Below are 23,068 nucleotides of genomic sequence, written 5' to 3' on the forward strand. Positions count from 1 at the left end.
TTTTGGAGACTGCTGGACCGTGGTCTCACCCTTCATTGAGAGAAATGTGCATTCCTGCAGAGAGACATAGCCTTCTTCGGGTATCGTTTTTCTCAACACGGAGTGTCCCTGGACCCAGCGAAAGTTCGCGACATCCACACGGCTCCTGCCCCTACCTCTGTGACTGGAGTGAGAAGTTTCCTCGGTATGGTGATATACTGCAGAAGGTTTATTCGGAACCTGACAGAGCTCACCACTCCTCTGAGGAAACTCACAAAGTCCAACACCACATGGGAGTGGGCTACTTGCCAGGAGAAGACTTTCCATGACACAAAGAACGCTTTGTCTGCTGACTCCACGTTGGTGTACTTTGACCCAACCAAGGAATCAGAGCTGTCAGTGGATGTGAGCCCCATTGGTTTAGGGGCAGTGTTGTCGCAGAAGCAAGAAGATGGTGAGTGGGCGCCGGTGACCTATGCAAGCCGTGCTCTGGCCGACACAGAGCAGAGGTATTCACAAATAGAAAAGGAGGCTATTGCTGTCCACTGGGGCTGCCGGCATTTCCACTTATATCTCTATGGACAACAATTCACCGTCCACACGGATTACAAACCGTTGATACCATTGTTCATGGGTGCCTCCTCCAAGCCTCCACCCCGGATTGAGAAGTGGATTCTTCAGTTGCAGGAATATCAGTTCCAAGTGGTACATCGCCCCGGTGCACAAAATCCCGCTGACTTTCTGTCGAGGCATGCAAGACCAGCCACTGCAGAGGAGGAATCAGCGGCAGAGGAAGTGGAAGAATACGTAAGGTTCATAGTGAAGCGGTCTGGCCCCCAGCCCATTTCACTGGAGGAGATCATGAGAGCCACCAAAGACGATGAGAGTCTACAGATGCCATCGCTGCAGTGGCGTCACGGAAGTGGCATCCCCTACTTGATAAGCTGCTCAGTAGGACGGAGGAAGCTCGCACCACGCTGAGTGTGCTACACAATGTCCGTGGAGATTTGGCCATATCTGCAGAAGAGTTCCTAAAGAGAGGATCCCGGCTGGTGATTCCCAGGCTACTGCAGCAATGAGCGGTAGATTTGGCACACATATCGCACCAGGGCATTGTGAAAACGCATCTGCTTTGTAAGGTATGGTTTCCTCGCCTTGATGCCCTTGTGGAGCAGATTGTCCGATACTGTGTTTTTTGTCAAGCAACTGGCCCGGCTGAACCTCCAGTGCCGATTGTCACTAAAGATATACCACCACATCCGTGGCACCGGGCAAGCGCAGATTTTGGAAGCCTCCCAGACGGAAGACACATGCTGGTGGTGATAGATGACTTCTCGAAATATCCTGAGGTGGAGATCCTGGAGTCCACCACTGCGAGTAAAACCATACCCATGTTGAAAAGATAATGGCCACTCATGGATTGCTAAAGGAGCTGTGGACAGACAATGGTCACCGATTCTCCAGTCACAAATTTTCAGAATATCTACAGTCAAGGGGAGTGCGGCATCAGAATATTACACCAAGATTGCCCCACACCAATGGGGAGGCCGAGCGATTTATGTGCACTCTCAACAAAGTGCTTTGGAATGCTGTGGTTCGAGGTCACAATGTGTATAGTGTCCTATATACTTTTCTATGAGAGTACTGACTCACCCCTCACTCTAACACTCAGGTCAGCCCTGGATCACTCTGCATACGGAGAGCGATAGGTGACCTTATTCCCCAGGTGGCTCAATCAACGGATCTTCAACAGCATGTGTCAAAAAGGTTGGACCCGCGACGAATTCAGAATGACCGGGTGTCCAGTGCCCGCCGAGCCAAGGACCGGCAATTAGCTGTGGGAGACCTATTGATGATCAAGAATCGTAATCCAAGAGGGAAATTCATACTTCCATTTGAAATAGACACTTGGACTGTGCAAGGAATCAAATGAACTATGGTCACTGTGGTGAGAGCTGGAGAGACCGTCATGAGAAATGTATTGTGGTTTAAAAGATGTCGAACTCCTGTGACTTTGGGTGCTGAGCCGTTTGCTGAGGCGGAGGGTCAGCTGAGTTTCATGAACTACCGTCAGTGCCTGTTGAAGGTGCTTCTGGTTCTCTGGCCATGGAAGACCCCGCTGCTGAGGAGCCGAAAGCTGTGCTGAGTCTTTTGTCTGAAGCAGCTGATCCTGACCGCGAAGGCCATCGAGGGAGTGGGACCAGCAGCGTCTTCTTATCTGAGTGATTATGTACTTGTTTGATGACAGTTTTCTAGATTTATGAGCTCTCTCTCTCGCGCTCTCTCTCTCTCTCTCTGTCTCTCTCTCTCTCTCTCTCTGTCTCCCTACCTATCTTTGACTTGGCATCTCTGTGCACCGTATCGTTTTGGAGTAGTTATCTGAGCCATTATTGAAAATGCTCGTTTTATTCTGAACAAAGGAGGAATGTTATGTTTGGCGGACCATTCCACTTGGTGGTCCGCCGATTGGTGTTTATCAAGGAGCCAAGACTGACGGCTGCCCTTCCAATGTGGTACCATCCATGTAAAGGAGGGGCCGGATGGGACAGGGTTAATAAAGGGGGACCAGAACTGGATGAGGTATTCCGACACGACCCCAACGTGCAACTGGTGTGGTTGTCTACCTTATTTTCCCACGTGTGGAAGTCTGGGCCATAAAGGTTTGCACCGTGTCAGCCTGTGTGAACATCCGACGCAAGGCTTCCTTCCTAAGTCCCACTTGTCACCAGCATAAGATCCAAAGATGAATCAAATGTGGCAGGTTTTAGGTAAAAGAAGGCTTATTTGAGCAGTGATAATACTCTCCTTCTTTGGAGAGAAAGCCCAGGCCAACTTTCACTTGCTGGAATCTCAGAGCATCACATGCTCTGTATTCCACGCTGAGATTCCAGCCAGAACGCCACACAAGGCTTGTGCTGTTGGCACAGAGAACCAGTAAGATTAATCTTCTCTTTGCCTTCTTGTGTGATCTTTTTCACGTAACTTCAAAGGAAGAGACAAACTATCATTCATGATCGTTTGTCTATCTTTTCTCAACTTTTACCATCCTGTTGTTTGTACTTTTGTTACCTTTATCGTTAAACTGCAGACTTCTAGTTCCCTATTCACTGCCTGTTCCAACATGCAACTGTCCTTTAAAAAAATATATATGTTTATTTACATTTTAAAAAGAACACACAGAAGGAGCACATTTCACACATTTCCATCACTGAAATAATTTCATCATAATATCACAAAAGGAAAACCGAAGTGTAAAAGGGAGGGGCAGAAAGAAAAAGATAAAAAGAAGTAGCTTGACGGCTAGTCAGTACCCCCCCTTCAAAATTTCATGACATGATAAGCCTGTGCAAATTAGCCATACAGTACAAAACTAGTGCAAACCAGCAAAGTCACAAATAAGGTGCAGGTGAGAAAAATAATGCTTCCCTAAAGTTGCCTTGCTATCATTGAAGAAATATAGAAATCTTATATCAGATGTAAAGTTTAATTTGAAAAAACGAAACATTCCATACCAGCAGCAGATCAACGACTAGGTTACCACATTTCATAATATAATTATATCGTACCGTCAATCCATTCTGTAACAGACTGCCATATCCTAATCTCCCATTTGTGTGATTTCCGCCCTTTACATGAATATAACTTTTATTTTATTAGAGAAGATGCTTCTTATTAACATTTTATCACTTTTAAACACCCCAGAACCCCAACCCTATTACCCACCCCCTCAGCCCCAACAGCTGGTGAGAGATCCCATTGACAGATATTAAATTAATTTTAAAGCTCTTAAAAACATAAACGCATTATATATAGTCCATAAAACCTTCTCATAAACAAATGCAATAAATAGATAGCAGACGTATACATCCCCCCAAATTTATCGAGGGACCTAAAGTGCCAAGTACCAAAGCAATAATCTGTTGAAAAGACCTTGTTAGCGACTCTTCTCAACCCATTCTGTCAATGGAGCCCAAATTCTCAAACCTTTCTCTCGGACTCGTGCCTCCTTTTTTGCATAGACAGCTTTCTCTAAATTATAAACCGCTAGGAATCGGGCTAACCACTTCTGAAATCCCAGAGGGTTGTGGTCCAGCCATGCTAAGGTAATATATAGCCGCAGAACAGCCATAGCTATAAAAATTCAATCTAGCCCTGCCACATCTGCCTCCTCCCCTGCCACTCCTAACAAAATCACAGTGGGAGAGAGGGGACATTCCAGTCCCAGTGATTCCCTGAAAAATTAAGTGATTGTTTGTTTCAGATTTATGAGCATACTACATGAAGCGAACATATGGATGATGTCTGCACAAAACAATGCACAGCGAGGCCAACAGGTCCCTTTGCTCTTCCCCCCTTTAGCAATCTTATATGGGGTATAATAAAGGGAAACGCAGGTCTTATAGCACTGTGCTTGCAGTCGTGCGTGTAATAGAATATTTTAGGCCATTTTAAAAGACTGATGGAATGACATATCTGAGATCCACAATCTTTCTTACCATTTCAAGGAACATTTCTTTATATCGTCTTTCATCTTTAGGTTAAGAAGATTATATCTGACCTCTATTGAGATGTCCCTGGTATCTAGCAGTGTATCAACTATAGCATTTTCTGCAAAGCCATTGGTCCACCCCCCTTTTTGGATAAAAAGTCCCTTACTCGAAGATATTTATAAAAATCCCTCCAATCCAACCTAAACTTGAGATCATCAATGGAGACTATACCCAGAGGGGAAATAAACATCCCAATCTAGCCAGACCAGTTTCTGCCCATCTTTGAATAGGTTGATTGCCAAAAATCTCAGGCAAATTTGGATTGTTTACCAAGGGCGTATAAAAATTAAGCCTACCAATACCAGGGATCTTCGAGCTGTTCTCCATATTTTAAAAACTCCAGACAGTGTCTTAAAACTATCTTTCTTATAGTTGCTATCATTTAATTGAAGTCACAATCATCCCCATGCATCTTTCCACAGTATAAGTTAGTAAGTTGACGGAACCACATTGCTACCCCCTTCAACAGGTTGTTCTTGCAGCAATATTGCGCTGTGCAGCAAGGAGGTGGCCCAATAGTAGAGTCTCAAAGTGGGCAACGCCCACCTCTGCTTCCTCTTGGCAGTGTCAAAAACATGAATGTTCTTCTAGGTTTGGCATGAGCCCAAACAAACCTAGAGAATATATCTCCCATGCTCTTTAGCCAATATGTGGAAAACTGTAATGGAATTACCCCCCAAAAAATATAAAATCTTGGGGAAATTTTTTTTAACAATATTGCACCTACCAACAATTAATAATTGAAGGTTATTCAGTCTTAGCAGATCCTGTTTAGTTTTACTTAAGAGGAGTTCTAAATTGATCTTAACTATACTGTCTACTTCTGCTGTAATATTAACTCCCAGATAGGTAGCTTCCTTTACAACTCTTTCGTCCTGCAAAACTATATTCTCGTTCACAACCACTTGTGTTTTATTTCGGTGGAGAGTATAAACACAGAGTTTCCCAAACCTCTCCGCCTCCTCTTCAACTTCTTTAAGGGCATTCAAAGGATTAGTAGTCATAAGGGCGATATCATCAGCATAAGCTAATACATGTGTTTCCCACCCTTGCGTTAAGATTGGTAAGATAGCTCTGTTGTTTTGGAGCCTGCATATCAGAGGATGTCTATATAGCAAACAACAAGGGGGAGCACGGGCAACCTTGTCGGGTCCCTCGAGTTAATAAAAAAGGATCTGACAGTACCCCATTCATAAAACTCTTAGCCACCGGGTGGTAATATAGCACCTGCTTGCGTAAAGCCCTCCTTAACTCCCACCCTTGACAAGGCTCCCCATAAAAATTGCCAGGAAACCCTGTCAAATGCTTTTTCTGCATCAAGCATAATTAATGCCATTGGATCCCTTGTTGCAGAGGTAGCAGCAAAGAGCAAAATCACCCTCCTTATATGGTCTATTGCCCCCCCTTCCAGGAATGAATCCATGCTGCTGAGCTGATACTACCTTATGGATAATTGGTACTAGCCGAGAAGCTAAGAGTTTTGAATATATTTTACAGTCACTTTTTATCAGGGTAATTGGGCAATCTGAACTAAGTTCTGTTGACAGTTTGTTTTTCTTGGGGAATACCACACTTTTTGCAGAAGACCACAAGTTCAGGAGCCTACCTCCTTTAAATACATGCTCAATCAGTTAGGGAATGCATTCCTTCAGATGTTGGGTAAATATCCTTTAAAATTCATTGACTATACAATCCAAACTAGAAGCTTTGCCATTAGGGAGGCTATTCATACTTAATAAAATCTTTATCCACTGTGGGGGATCTCCTCACTGTTGTTGTTCTTCTAAAGAAAATTGTTTACCAGAGATTGAGTCTTAATCTCCCTGGCACACCCCCTTCGATCATCCTGGTCAAGAGGAAACCAAAGTGGGATCACACTGCTTACACTTTTCAGCGGGTCACCCCTGTGCATCATGGGCAATGCAGTTCATCAAGCGTGGATGCTTGCAAGATAGTCTCGATTAAATACATAGTTGTACTGGCCATCTCTATACATGTGTTTTGGGATTGTTATCCGTCGTCAGTAGAGCTTAGGCAAAATTATTTGGGGTTGCTGAGAAGGTTGCCAAAATATTATCAGGTTACGGTACCTCTCCAGGCGCGCAGGTGCTTCTCCATGAACTCGTCAGTTCGAACGGCTCGAGGGAGCCTCTTAAAGGAAACCAAAGTGGGATCACACTGCTTACACTTTTCAGCGGTCGACCCTGTGCATCATGGGCAATGCAGTTCATCAAGCGTGGATGCTTGCAAGATAGTCTCGATTAAATACATAGTTGTACTGGCCATCTCTATACACGTGTTTCGGGATTGTTATCCGTCGTCAGTAGAGCTTAGGCAAAATTATTTGGGGTTGCTGAGAAGGTTGCCAAAATATTATCAGGTTACGGTACCTCTCCAGGCGCGCAGGTGCTTCTCCATGAACTCGTCAGTTCGAACGGCTCGAGGGAGCCTCTTAAAGGAAACCAAAGTGGGATCACACTGCTTACACTTTTCAGCGGGTCACCCCTGTGCATCATGGACAATGCAGTTCATCAAGCGTGGATGCTTGCAAGATAGTCTCGATTAAATACATAGTTGTACTGGCCATCTCTATACACGTGTTTCGGGATTGTTATCCGTCGTCAGTAGAGCTTAGGCAAAATTATTTGGGGTTGCTGAGAAGGTTGCCAAAATATTATCAGGTTACGGTACCTCTCCAGGCGCGCAGGTGCTTCTCCATGAACTCGTCAGTTCGAACGGCTCGAGGGAGCCTCTTAAAGGAAACCAAAGTGGAATCACACTGCTTACACTTTTCAGCGGGTCGCCCCTGTGCATCATGGGCAATGCAGTTCATCAAGCGTGGATGCTTGCAAGATAGTCTCGATTAAATACATAGTTGTACTGGCCATCTCAATACACGTGTTTCGGGATTGTTATCCGTCGTCAGTAGAGCTTAGGCAAAATTATTTGGGGTTGCTGAGAAGGTTGCCAAAATATAATCAGGTTACGGTACCTCTCCAGGCGCGCAGGTGCTTCTCCATGAACTCGTCAGTTCGAATGGCTCGAGGGAGCCTCTTAAAGGAAACCAAAGTGGGATCACACTGCTTGCACTTTTCAGCGGGTCGCCCCTGTGCATCATGGGCAATGCAGTTCATCAAGCGTGGATGCTTGCAAGATAGTCTCGATTAAATACATAGTTGTACTGGCCATCTCTATACACGTGTTTCAGGATTGTTATCCGTCGTCAGTAGAGCTTAGGCAAAATTATTTGGGGTTGCTGAGAAGTTTGCCAAAATATTATCAGGTTACGGTACCTCTCCAGGCGCGCAGGTGCTTCTCCATGAACTCGTCAGTTCGAACGGCTCGAGGGAGCCTCTTTGAGGAAACCAAAGTGGGATCACACTGCTTACACTTTTCAGCGGGTCGCCCCTGTGCATCATCGGCAATGCAGTTCATCAAGTGTGGATGCTTGCAAGATAGTCTCGATTAAATACATAGTTGTACTGGCCATCTCTATACACGTGTTTCGGGATTGTTATCCGTCATCAGTAGAGCTTAGGCAAAATTATTTGGGGTTGCTGAGAAGGTTGCCAAAATATTATCAGGTTACGGTACTTCTCCAGGTGCGCAGGTGCTTCTCCATGAACTCGTCAGTTCGAACGGCTCGAGGGAGCCTCTTAAAGGAAACCAAAGTGGGATCACACTGCTTACACTTTTCAGCGGGTCGCCCCTGTGCATCATGGGCAATGCAGTTCATCAAGCGTGGATGCTTGCAAGATATTCTCGATTAAATACATAGTTGTACTGGCCATCTCTATACACGTGTTTTGGGATTGTTATCCGTCGTCAGTAGAGCTTAGGCAAAATTATTTGGGGTTGCTGAGAAGGCTGCCAAAATATTATCAGGTTACGGTACCTCTCCAGGCGCGCAGGTGCTTCTCCATGAACTCGTCAGTTCGAACGGCTCGAGGGAGCCTCTGAAAGGAAACCAAAGTGGGATCACACTGCTTACACTTTTCAGCGGGTCTCCCCTGTGCATCATGGGCAATGCAGTTCATCAAGCGTGGATGCTTGCAAGATAGTCTCGATTAAATACATAGTTGTACTGGCCATCTCTATACACGTGTTTCGGGATTGTTATCCGTCGTCAGTAGAGCTTAGGCAAAATTATTTGTGGTTGCTGAGAAGGTTGCCAAAATATTATCAGGTTACGGTACCTCTCCAGGCGCGCAGGTGCTTCTCCATGAACTCATCAGTTCGAACGGCTCGAGGGAGCCTCTTAAAGGAAACCAAAGTGGGATCACACTGCTTACACTTTTCAGCGGGTCGCCCCTGTGTATTTAATCGAGACTATCTTGCAAGCATCCACGCTTGATGAACTGCATTGCCCATGATGCACAGGGGCGACCCGCTGAAAAGTGTAAGCAGTGTGATCCCACTTTGGTTTCCTTTAAGAGGCTCCCTCGAGCCGTTCGAACTGACGAGTTCATGGAGAAGCACCTGCGCGCCTGGAGAGGTACCGTAACCTGATAATATTTTGGCAACCTTCTCAGCAACCCCAAATAATTTTGCCTAAGCTCTACTGACGACGGATAACAATCCCGAAACACATGTATAGAGATGGCCAGTACAACTATGTATTTAATCAAGACTATCTTTCAAGCATCCACGCTTGATGAACTGCATTGCCCATGATGCACAGGGGCGAACCGCTGAAAAGTGTAAGCAGTGTGATCCCACTTTGGTTTCCATCCTGGTCAAGAGTTTGATAATATTGATAGAATGAATTTCATTATCGGATCCCGAATCTCTTGGATAGAATTTAGTGTGCTCTTCTGCCTGGTTCGCATTGCCAGATGGTGTCCGATCTGCTCAATGCATTCATACGATTTTTCTTTCCATACAGTGAGCTTACCAGCTGGTTTTTTTAGACATAATTTCCAAAATGGTAGACTTAGACCGTGTAACTTGCCCCTGGGCTTCCCCCAAAGCGCCACCCTTTTGCAAAGCACTAACCAAGCTTACTTCCTCTTGAGCCAGACCAGCTTGTAGACAACATAATTGTTGCCAGCCTTTCTTATCCAGATTCAGGGAAAATCTGAGGGGTTCCGCACGTATGCCAACATTCAATGTGTCTCATACAATATCTATTGGTTCACTTCCTAAATTGTCTTTTAAGGAAATGGGGATCCAATACTGTATATGATTACAATAATCCTCGTTAACTATTAAGGCTCACTCAAAGCCCCAAGATTTTCACTTGGACTTAAAACCTTCTACCTTAATTTCGACCATTAAAGGATTGTGGTCAGAAAGTATGCGAGGGTTCTTTTCTATTGAGAAGTTGTGAAGTATAGAATAGGAAAAAAACACATAATCTAATCGGTCATGAGTTTTATGTGGAATAGAAAAGAAGGTATATCCTGGAACTGACAGCCTTTACCAATTCCACACATTGATCAAATCATGATCCTTACATAAAACCATCAGAGCACGGAACACCTTGGGTTTCCTCCCAATATAGACCTAGTTGGATTCCAAATCCGACACCCATTGAGCCAGTATATTAATGTTAGAGTCCCAACAGAGAATTACTGAAAGAGGTCATACTGGGGGTTATCTAGTCACTTTCCCAAATACTCCTGAGTCATCTGAAATGCCACTATATATAGAGCATATAGTAAATCTTTCCCCAGTACATACCAGGCATTCAACCATGACCCATCGACCAGCTTTATCGGCCAGCATTCAAGTGAATTGCAACTTAATGTTATGTGCCAGAATAGCCACCCTCTTGTGCCCGGGTATCCTGTGTCGTCCCTCCAACCAATCTATATCCCATTGAGTTCAGTAGGTGGAGTTGGGTACCCTCAATATAGGTGTCCTGGATACATACTAAATCAGCGTTAAGCAATTTTAATACTACGGCAGTATTCTGCCTTTTGTTGGGGTCATTCAAGCCACTAATATTGATTGTAGCTATGCGCAGCTTACCCATTCCATGGGAAAGATAATCCAAATACTTCTAAGACCATATATACAGCAACAAAAAAGAGCCTTACGACAAGACCACTCCCACCAGCACATAAACACACCCTCCCAGCTGACTCCCACTCTCCACACCCCCTCACCCCCCACCCAAAAAAAAGAAGGCAACAGGGCTCAGCCTGCTACTGTCCTTCTTACCTCCAAACCTTCAGGTAATCTTTTGTTTATATTTTACTCCTTCCTGAAATTCTTCGTCCCTGCACAGAGCAAGCTCCCATTGTATTGCCCGGTCCTGAAATCAGGTAGTGTCCCAGAAAGTTTGTCCCAAACTAGCTAAATTCCGGACAGCAGGATCTGAAATTATATAATTAATGACACCACCGTGCATCGTAAATACTATTCTAGCAGGCTCCATCTCCAGTTTTGAGGGAGTAGAGACATAAGTTTGTGATTAGTAGTAAATTTACACTCGGAAATGGAGAACAACAAAAAGTCTAGAGTTACTTCAGGGTGAAATAGTAAGTTTCTATATCAGTAAATCTATATGTGGAAATTTACCTTTGTGAAAAGGCCCTAGTATTTTTCTTAAACAATATGTTAAGTTATTGACAGGGCAAAAAATGATTTGAGTGACCTTTCAGGTGATTCCTAACATAGAGCCCGATGGGGTATTCCATCATAAACAACATGGATACTTTATTACAAGTGCATGATAAGACAGTTTGGATATTCATCATGAAAGAGGCAAAGTTCCCGCCCACTACACTACAACTCAGACTCTTCGTGTCAATGTGTTATTTGATAAATGTTCACAAACTCCAAAGACTTCTTTAATTTACCAACTATTAATGAACGCAGAAAGATTACAGATAATAGTAATGTACAATCTCTATGGAAAATTAATTTGGATACCCTATGGCCAATTCGAACATGGGATCCCATATGGTCATCGATTCATTCCTCAACGCATGCAGCCAATACAACACAAAACAAATTTTTTCTTTAGAGAAGACTGTTTCTGATGCCACATCATTACATAAACCTAACAAGTTTATTGGTGAAAATTGTTAATCATCCTATTGTGTTAAAACATCTTTGTTACAAGTGGTTTATATGTGCTGGTTAGTATATTACTTTTGGGTGCAAGTTTGGGACTTAATTGATGATGTTCTGAAAACTAGTGTTCCATTTTTACTCTAAAATATTTTCTGAGGTTGTTTGGTTTGAGACTATAAATAATCTAGTAGATTTACTGTTAGCAATTGCATTCAAACATATAAAATTGTAGGAAACTGAAAACAAATCTCATAAAACAGTGAAATGGAATACGTTAGTACTATCACATTTAACCAAATTTAATCCTCCATATTTGTATATTAAGAGGAGCTTAGAAAGATAACCCTTTTCTTCATATTTATCCAGTTCTTTATTAGGATTGGATTTCACCAGCTACAGAAGGGATTTTAAACTACCTTGAAATATAACACTTGGTTGACTTGTTTATTACTTCCTATTTATTTGACTTTCTGTATCTAATGGGTCGCATTATTTTAATGAGTGATGTGTTTTTATACGTTTAATATTGTATTAGGTACATGTTCTTGATTTGTTTTATTTAACAATCATATTTTTCTTTTTTATCCTCTTCTTTTTTTCTTTTTTTCCCCATTAACTTACAAAAAATGCTGAAATATTATGGATATTATATTATTCCAACTTCCATTTCTGATGACCTGGCATGTAAATGTACAACTTAATATAATGCCTTTTAAACAGAAAAAAGTAACCCACCAGAGTAAAACCTGTACCTGTGCTTTGGTATTTGTATTTCAGATTAAGCTAAAAACGTTATGATGCAGAGAAACAATGCGTAAAAAGATATATCACTCCAAAAGTCCAGTACCTCAAGCAATTACGTGTTATCAATTGGATTTTAATTTAGGCTCCCTGTTTTCGTTTTTACTGGTTTTTACAGATAAATACAGACAGCAAACCATTTATTTTCCTGTCTGTATTTATTTTTAAATGTGGATAAAAACGGAAATTGGGTTGTTTTTGAGTGATTCTATAAGCTGTGAATCAAGACCTCCAGGACAATAGCTGTGCGGATTGACAGGCAAGTGGATTTAAAAAATTAGGGATTTTAGTAAACAGCCTTAATCAGCAGTAGATTTGCACAACCTTGATACTGAAATTGACTTATTTTCTAACAAGTGCATATTTGACCATCAGAGTGTGTAAATATCAATGAAACATGCCAGGCTTCAGTAACGAGTGCACATTAACTGTTAAAATTAATGCAAAAATATAAATATTTCAGCTTCATTTTTTCCCAAACCCTAAAATAATTATTGATAAATACAGGTAAAATTACACCAAAATTAATTTGGATAAACACAGATGTAAATACATAAAAAATACCATAAAACCGTGAGACCCTAACTTTAATTAACAAGTTCAGAGTTTCCTGAAGCTTCATCAGGCTGTAAACAGAATTCCAAATTATTAACATAATGCATAATTTATACCACCAGGCTATTAACAGGATTACCTCTGCGGTGTGTTTAAAATGTGTCACTGCATGGCTAATTATCCAGACATTTTGGTGACGATTCCGATCCGGGAAAAAAAAATTGCATACGACTCGGATCTGTATATTTTCACGTTCGAATCGTACAAGTACCATACAAACTGCGAAGTACGATTCGTACGTGAAAAATACATACGAATTGCGTCAGGAAAATGGTCCGAGAGGGAGCCGCACATTTTTACGTCTGAATAGCGTCGGGAAAAGTGTCCGATAGGGAGCCGGACATGTAAAACAAAAGTCCGAGCGCGCAAGTACGATCCGTACCGCCCGTCCGAATACATAACCGCATGTAAAAGGCCCCGTACGGAGCGAACGCTGTAGCCTACATGTACACGGGTAAACTTGTGCCCGGATACGAGTGGTACAGCCCCCCTCACCCCGCACATGTCAGCACCATACCCCCGTATGTCAGCACCATACCCCCCCTCCGCACCATACACCAACACCGTAGCCCAGCCCCATACCTGTACGCACCGTACCCCAACACCGTAGCCCAGCCCCGTACCTGTACGCACCGTACCCCAACACTGTAGCACAGCCCCGTACCTGTACACACCATACCCCAACACCGTAGCCCAGCCCTGTACCTGTACGCACCGTACCCCAACACCGTAGCCCAGCCCCATACCTGTACGCACCATACCCCAACACCGTAGCACAGGCCCGCACCATACCCCAACACCGTAGCACAGCCCCGCACCTGTACGCACCGTACCCCAACACCCTAGCACATCCCCGCACCTGTACGCACCGTACCCCAACACCGTAGCACAGCCCGCACCTGTACGCGCTGCACCCCAACACCGTAGCACAGCTCCGTACCTGTACGCACCGTACCCCAACACCGTAGCCCAGCCCCGTACCTGTACGCACCGTACCCCAACACCGTAGCACAGCCCCGCACCTGTACGCACCGTACCCCAACACCCTAGCACATCCCCGCACCTGTACGCACCGTACCCCAACACCGTAGCGCAGCCCGCACCTGTACGCGCTGCACCCCAGGCCCGTCTCCCAGCCCCGCACCTGTACGCCCCGTACCCCAGGACCGTACCCCAGCCCCCCACCTGTACACACCGCACCTCAGGCCCGTCTCCCAGCCCCGTACCTGTACGCACCGTACCCCAACACCGTAACCCAGCCCCGTACCTGTACACACCGTACCCCAACACCGTAGCACAGCCCCGCACCTGTACGCACCGTACCCCAACACCGTAGCCCAGCCCGTACCTGTACGCACCGTACCCCAACACCGTAGCCCAGCCCCGTACCTGTACGCACCGTACCCCAACACCGTAGCCCAGCCCCGTACCTGTATGCACCGTACCCCAACACCGTAGCACAGGCCCACACCTGTATGCTCCGTACCCCAACACCATAGCACAGCCCCGCACCTGTACGCACCGTACCCCAACACCGTAGCACAGGTCCGCACCTGTACGCACCGTACCCCAACACCGTAGCACAGCCCCCCACCTGTACGCGACACACCCCAGGCTCGTACCCCAGCCCCGTACCTGTACGCACCATACCCCAACACCGTACCCCAGCACCCTCACCCAGCATCGCGTATGTACGGACCTTACCTATGCGAAAAAGACTCGTACACAACCAGGACACTGTAAAACAGCACAAGGAGGGTCAATTCGACTCGCACAACACCACAACACATGTCAACATGACAAAATACATCTCTACGACTGACCTGGCACATCCAAACAGGCAAACAGAGGCCCTAAATCACAACCACCTCTTATAACACACCCACCACAAATTCAAACCCAGCCACACCCACAAATGGACCAATAAAAAGGGCCCACACACACAACCCATGAGCCTTTAAAACAGACCCACTGCTAACAGACACCACAGACAAACAACTGCACCTTACTTACACCTTAACTACACCTTAACTTACACACCTTCACACAACCTCCTTCACAAACACCCCCTCTTCACCTTCACACACACACCGTCACATTCACACCCACACACCCACAACCATCCACACCCACACCCCACACCATGCCCACAGACAAGAATCCAAAGTTCACAACGGCGGAGCTGGAGCTCTTTGTCAACGAAGTCATCAGAGTCGAGCCACAGCTGTTTGGAACATTGGTCAAACAGACCAGCATAGCCCAAAAAACCAGCCTGTGGCAGAGGATCGTCGATAAGGTGAATGCAGTTGCGCCCATCCGAAGGACCAGGCATGAATGCCAAGCCTGGTGGTTCGATCTGCGCAGGGCAGTCAAGAGGAAAATGAACGAGGAATACGCCCAGAGTAACATTACTGGAGGTGGGCTGCCCCGCAGACCCGTACATTACCATCCCTGGGAGGAGAAGGTGATGGCCACGCTTCCGCCGGTGGGAGTACACGGAGTCGAAGGAGTCGCAGAGCCAGGTGAGTACACAAACAACTCACGTAACATGGGGGGAATGGCATCCACACCACAAATACACCAAATGCACGCAACTTCCCCCAAGCCCTCACCGCACACAACCACACCCAAAAACCACGCTCATGACACTAAGGTCTCCATGCCCCGTTCACAAATAAAGGCAATGCCATGTCCCAGGCCACACCAACCACAAACCCAAGACTGGATGTCCGGGATGCTGGGAGGGTGGGGCTCACACAACACATTGTGCAACTCAGAAGCAGACACCAATGCCCACAGCCCATATGGCCTAGGTACATACCCATGCACCATGCCCAATGCACAGGGACTGACAAAATACTGACAAGGTAGCTGACACTTGGCCCTGCTGTAGGCAGCACAAGGCCCTCCTGTGACCACTGTACACTCAAACAACAACTCCACAAGCTCACATACCTAGCACAGGAACTCACACACACTGTCATGCCAGCATGCACCATGAGGGGACAGACACATCACCTGGGAGACCCAATGACAAATCACACTACACCCAACAGCAGGCCCGGTCACACACCCCCCCTCACACAAGCACACACCCCGGGGCAGGCAACGGATTTACCCACTCTCACAATGGACATGTGACACAACAAGACCAATCCATAGCCGAATAAGCATCCCAGCCAAAAATCTACTGGTCAAACACTCAGGAGCACATACCAATCTGTCCCCCGCAACATACCCATCCCCAAGTGTACATTGAGAGGAATGCTAGGCACATCCAACCACCTGGAGGTACTGTGACTACTTGAATATGTATGAAACATGGATGTGGCATGAAACAGCATTAACATTGTCTCTCTCTCACACACAGGGCAACGCCATCGACCTCCCCCCAACAATGGGGGGAACAATCTCAGTCCCAGGCTCAGCGTGATGATGATCCCACCGGCAGCGATGACTCCCACCACTCCGTGGATGACCCCGACCAACCTGGCCCCTCTGGTGCCCAAGCCCCTGCAGCACCTGCGTCAGGTACATTTGTGTCAACCACCACCCCCATTCCTGCCACATCCCAGGAGACACCCAGGAGCCCTGCTCGCACTGAACAACACAGCCAGTCTGACCAGGAGGGACAAGGTTCTCCGGGCACCCAGGAGGAGGCAGACGACCACGCTAATGCCATCCCTCAGGGGTCCTGTAGACCTGATGTGCCCACAACGGCAGGCCAGGCTCGTGTGGGCAGGGGTGGTGGGAGTGGAGGCAGGCGGAGGCGAGAACCTGACCAGCCAGCTGATGGAACCGGTATGGCACACATACGCCACATCCTGGATGCATACCGGAGTGACACCAGGGGAATCAGCCAGGTAGTGTCGAGCCTCACAGACATCAAGGGGACCCTCGACGAGATGAAGAACCTGCAGGCCGAGCAACATGCCAGTCAACAACAACACCAAGGACGGATGGAGGCAAGACTGGCTGAGCTCCCGGCGGTGCAAACGGACATGAGCCGTTCACTCCGTCGGATCGCCGACAACATGGGCAACCCTCCCTGTGCCACCAAGCGAAGACCACCACCAGCCACAGGGAGGGAGGAGGAGGAGGATTCGTCCGACGGAGCATCACAGACATCGTCAAAGCCTGCAGCTGAGGGTCCCGCGAGGAAGGTGGGTAGTCCACGGAAAAGACCGTGAGAGTCAGCGGACCATCCACATTTCCCAGGTCACCTGGCCTGGCACCTGGACCTCTGGCGCAACAGCAGCACCTCACCCAATGACATTCTCTGCCACATGGACTTGCTGGTCACAGTCTGATCAATGATGACCAACACTGTGGTCTGGACTCTGATGACTCCAACTGACAAGGATGCCATCTCCCCCTGTGAACTTTAGATTCTATGCACCCGGTAGAGCACCTTAGCACATCTACCAAAAGACTCACCCCACCAAAAATAAATTCTCTTTTCTTGTCATGAGATGTTGCTGTCATTTGGCATTGATCCACAAAATATGTGTGTGTAAATGTCTAACTATGCCTGAGTGTTGAGCCAACTCCACCCATCCATACCCTGGGATCTGAGTCTGGTACAGTACACACATGGGTCACAAGTTATCATTCAATGCAGACATGGAGCCAATACTCACCTGTGATGGCCTTAAGCTGCTGAGGGGGTGCTAGGGAAACTGTGCGGACACACCTATTTGGAAGAGTAACATTAAGGCGTAGAGGTCATGCCTCATTTGGAGGTTCTTCTGGAGGGAGTCCCAGGTATGTGGCCCAGGTGGGAGAACTATATCCTGCATGCTGGAGTACGGTGGATCTGAAGAATGGTGGCCAGGTCAAGGTTGGATGCACGGAGATGGCACTATGGGTTCTCGGATGACAGTGGTACAAGGTTGGTGTTGGGTCGGGGTTGTGGCCTGCCTCCTGAGTGTGGGTGGGGAGTCTGAAGGTCATCCTGCAGCACACAGTGATCCATTGCAGCAATCTCTGCTGGACGGTGATGTGGCTGGGGCACGGGATGTTGCAGCTGAGGTGTGCAGATGCACCTGGATGTGGACAAGTGTCCTGGGAGTTTGGATGTGGCTGCCCCGTAGAGGTCAGGGCAGTAGTTGACACGGATGTTGTCGTGGACCTGGGGGATGGTCCGTCTTTCCTTGGAGTGGATCTATCTGGAGATCATGTGCATAATGCAGAGGGTGTTGCAGTCTGAGGCACAGATGCTGGTGATTACCATGGCGAATGTGAGCAAGCAATCCATGATGCACACCATCTTGTGTGCATGGACACTGGGTGCTTGTGCGGGGCTTCTGCGGGTGGGACACAAGCAGTTGACCCAGCTGTAAGGGGACAATCCTCAGATGTTGACCTCAGTCCTGTACAAGTTCAGCCTCAGGTGGCTGCTGTTCTGCCATTCATCAATGGATCTCATGCAATCTAGAATATTGGAACTGGCAATGTCTGCGTCCTTGGTGAGGGTGAGGAGCACCTGGCTGTCAATGGCATACGAGTTGATGATGAGGTTGTGTGCGCATGTGATGGTGGAGAGGAGGGTACTGGACACACTGTAGATCGACACGCTGAGAGATGATACCTGTGCCATGTGCCTCACAACGACAGCATACTACATGCAGAAGCCTTGAGTCCCACTCCCATGGCCTTGCCGGGGTAAAGAGCCGGTGGGGAGTAGGAGGGACATGACCTGGTGGGTGTGACAGGGCCTGGAAGGTGTGGCAGCGCTGTGTAGGCAGTCGGAGTTGCACACTCATCATGCAAAGGTGTTGTGTGTGCTCTTAGTGTATGCCTGAGAGCTTGCGGCAGATGTGTGGATGGAGATTGCTTGTAGGGTGGCTGCAACATCAGACTGTAGTGTGATGTGGGTCAGGCAAGGACATGAGGCTCGTGCAATGTGCACGTTGCATGTGCAGACGGTCCAGCCTTTGGAACCGCGTGGCCGCAACTGTAGCACAGACAAGCTGATAACAGCCAAATGAATGGGTTGATGGAGGAAGGGAGGAGCATCTTTGATGTGTGTGTGTTGCCAAATCAGGAAACTTCGTGTGCCCTTGCTGCAGTGTCTGCAACAGCAGGCGGCATGTCCTGGGAACTATGCCACAATTTCCACACAAAGACTAGGATGTCAGAAAGGACTACTGCAACAGGTGTATGTCAAGGAAGGAGTGACCGGTTTTCAATGGCACACCCAGAGACAAAGGATGCACAATCCCCAAAGATGACTGACACCGGATCATGAAACTGAAGGCCAAGCTGCGCACAGAAAACACACCCCAGAAGGTGTTGACGGCCCGTTGTGGGGACCAGCATACCAAAACACATACACAGCCATGGACTTCATGCACAATAGAGAATCAAATACATGTAGAACAGCATGCAGGTTGCTAATCCACACATAGACTCATATGCACAATCCTTGACAACCATGCCAGAGAGGGCGCATGCACAGTGGCAAGAGACCTGCATTGACAGAGATGAGGCACCTTGGAGGCTGAGGAACACCTTTATTACTCAGGCTCACACCTATGGAAATGCATCAATATTAACAGACTCACAGGTCTTTTGGATTAAAATGTGGGACCTACACTGCCCCCCCCCCCCCTTTGCACCACAGATGCTGTAAATCCATGGGAGTGGCACACAAGTGAAGGGGGTGAGCCAAACATCCCCTGCTGCACATGGTGAGGCTGCAATTCCCCATTGAGCATCTTATGGGGATGTCCTGCAATATGTCCACCTGTAGCCTCCCGTATGTTTCCGAGGGAAGTTGTACACACATTGATGCCTTCATCACAAACCACAATCCCATAACAGATGACTGTCACGAAGTGTGACTATCAATTCATGTGAGTCATGCCACATGTCATGTGCCCCATGGTGAGTCGACATGTATGCATAGTAACAAAACCTGCACCGGAGCAGTGCCCACACATTACAAAGATTACTACCACACCCAAAAAGCCTTGCTGCAATCCTTACCCAAAGGAGACTTTTCACCATGTCCGTGCATGTAACGCTGATTCAGCACACGTTGCATTACTCATGAGGAATAGTAGGAGCACAACGATGCCACGAGCAGACAGCATGCGCAACTACCTGGGGATGAGAGACACACAAGAAGTCAGGAAAAACATAGTCATCCGCATGCATGGTCATGTACTCTACATGAATAAGGTTGACACCATGCTAGTTGTCAATTGAGTGTGTCAGCTAAAATGTGTGGAATGACATCAGCACTCGAGTGACACATCAGCACACACCTCAAAGTCACTTAGCATACAGTCAGCTGGATACACACATTGCAACATATGCCACACAAGGTTCCAAGGGTGCACACTCAGACCCAGGGACTCACCATTATGAGAAGAAGTTGCGTATGAGCTGACTCCGGATGTCCTCCTCCTCCTCCTCCTCCTCCTCACTTGCCTCGTGACCAAGGCCGTCATCCTCCACGGGTGGATGTTCCTGCTCATCGGGATCCAGGATGAGTGGCACAGCTTTCTCCACTGCCATGTCGTGCAGCATGCAGCACACGAGGAAGATTTTGCAGACCTTCACCGGTGCATATGGGAGGGACCCGCCGGTCTTGTGGAGGCACCGGAATCGGCTCTACAGGAGGCCAAACGTCCTCTCAATCACTCGCCTGGTCTGCCCATGGGCATTGTTGTAACGGTGATCTGCAGCTGTTCTCGGGTTGCGGAGAGGCGTCACCAGCCATGGCATGTTGGGATAGCCAGAGTCCCCTACATGGAAACATCATGTAAAGAAGTGGGTCAGGAGATGCCGTCACATACTAAGATACCACTGAATACTGGCCAAACAGAGTCTACCCACCAACAAGACATGCTCGTTCGTTGTACAGCTGCAGCATAATTTCTGGCACCCTGCTACGCCTCATGATGTAGGCATCGTGTGCTGACCCTGGAAAACGTGCACAGACATGGGTAATCAGCATGTTAGCAAGACACACCACAAGGGCATTAATGGAGTGGTAATGTTTACGGTTATGAAAGCTACCTCCTGTGCCTGTGGTGGTACCCTACCAAAGCCACATGTGTCCCATCAATGGACCCAATTACATGGGGCATCCCTCCCAGGGCATAGAACTCACCCTTGATACCTGTCAACTGCTCAGGAGTTGGAAAATGGATGAATTCATCCAGGTGCTCCAACATGGCTTCTAAAACATCATGCAGGACACGGCTGAACATGGTCTGGGACATGCCACCCACATCAGCTATGGTCAATTGAAACGTATCGGTGGCAAAGAAATGTAGGGCTGACATCACCTTCATCTTGGGGGTCAGTGCAGTCAGATAACTGTGTCGCGATTGGAGGTGTGGTGCCAGCCTGTTTGTCAGGTCCACCATTAACTGTTGGGGGAATCTGTAGCGGCGTATGCAGTCATGTTCCCTCATGGCAGCCAAGTCTGGCATTGGTCGGGGGAGAGGCGGTGCCCTGCAGAAATTTGGAAGGAATAACGAAGATTGAGTACATTACTACACCAATGTCAATGAACTGAGCACATGTTCAACAGCTAATACACATATGCTACATACAGAGTCTGGTCTGTGCAATACATCCTGCACACGTATGCCAGCCAGGTGATACTCCTACCAAGAGCCAGCTACAAACGTGGATTGTCAAGGTCTACATGACATGCCATGAAAGTAGCTGTGGGCCAGTGTGAGTGAACAGCCAGACACATTACAGGAGTGACATACATCCACATGTGTGCATTTGAAGGATGTCATCTCATACAGACAGCTGCCGGCAAGCTAGACGCACAGGTCACATGTCATGGAAAAAGGACAGACCACACACCTTGCCATGAAGGGGTACATGTTAAAAATGATCACACAGACATTGAGACTACGCAGATATGTCCTAAGCTCGCAAGTCCCTGTTTGATGCATACAGACACACGTTACGTGTTATTCCACATGTGTCCTGGTGTGCGTAATAGTGTGACATGGGCATCTACACACAGACACACGTTGGATGCAGCTACAGCAGATGCCGTTGATGGAACACCACCAGCAAGATCATGGGAACACATGACACACACATGACATAGTCACATCGTGGCACGCTGGTAGTGAGATGTCAGGTGTCATCATCCGTTTACCTTTGCATCAGGGTACAGTTGCGGGTGTTGGTGACTGTGCCATGCCAGTGATGCCATTCTTGACATGTTTGAACTACATGCACACATGTAAAAGGTGTGAAGGGGAAGTGCGCCACATAGTGCCCCATCACACATGACATGTGTGTACACAGGTCATCACACAACTATTGGGTTAAAACATGAGGAGACATGTGCCAGCTCACTGCCTGACACACCTAGGCCCTACACATGAAGCACTGCACTGACAATGACTTGATGTCCATCCTTGTACGAGTCACCTCCATTCCTTTCCTGTGCACCTCCTATCATCAGTGTAAGCTGTGAAACGCACGTACACACGCTCTGAGGGCGTGTGTACGGTCGTATCACTATATGGGGTTTGGGTAGGAGTACGCGTGTGTGTACGGACCGTACACACGTACGTGTACACACTGGTCCTATCCCTATGGGAGTGTCGCCGTAGGCGTACGCCATAGAGATACGGCTCGTACCCGCGTGTGTAGGGCCCGTAGCACTATGGTAGTGTTGGTGTAGGCGTACGCCATAGAGATACGGGCAGTACCCGCGTGTGTACTGCCCGTAGCACTATGGTAGTGTTGCCGTAGGCGTACGCCATAGTGCTACGGGCTGTACCCGCGTGTGTACGGCCCATAGCACTATGGCGTACGCCTACGCCAACACTACCATAGTGCTACGGGCGGTACACACGCGTGTACTGTCCGTAGCACTATGGTAGTGTTGCCGTAGGCGTACGCCATAGTGCTACGGGCCGTACCCGCATGTGTACGGCCCGTAGCACTATGGCGTACGCCTACGCCAACACTACCATAATGCTACGGGCCCTACACACGCGGGTATGGCCCATAGCACTATGGCGTACGCCTACGGCAACACTGCCATAGTGCTACGGGCCGTACACACGCGGGTACGGCCCGTAGCACTATGGCGTACGCCTACGGCA

This window comes from Triturus cristatus, chromosome 3_1 (assembly GCF_964204655.1).
Source record: "Triturus cristatus chromosome 3_1, aTriCri1.1, whole genome shotgun sequence".
Lineage (NCBI taxonomy): Eukaryota > Metazoa > Chordata > Amphibia > Caudata > Salamandridae > Triturus > Triturus cristatus.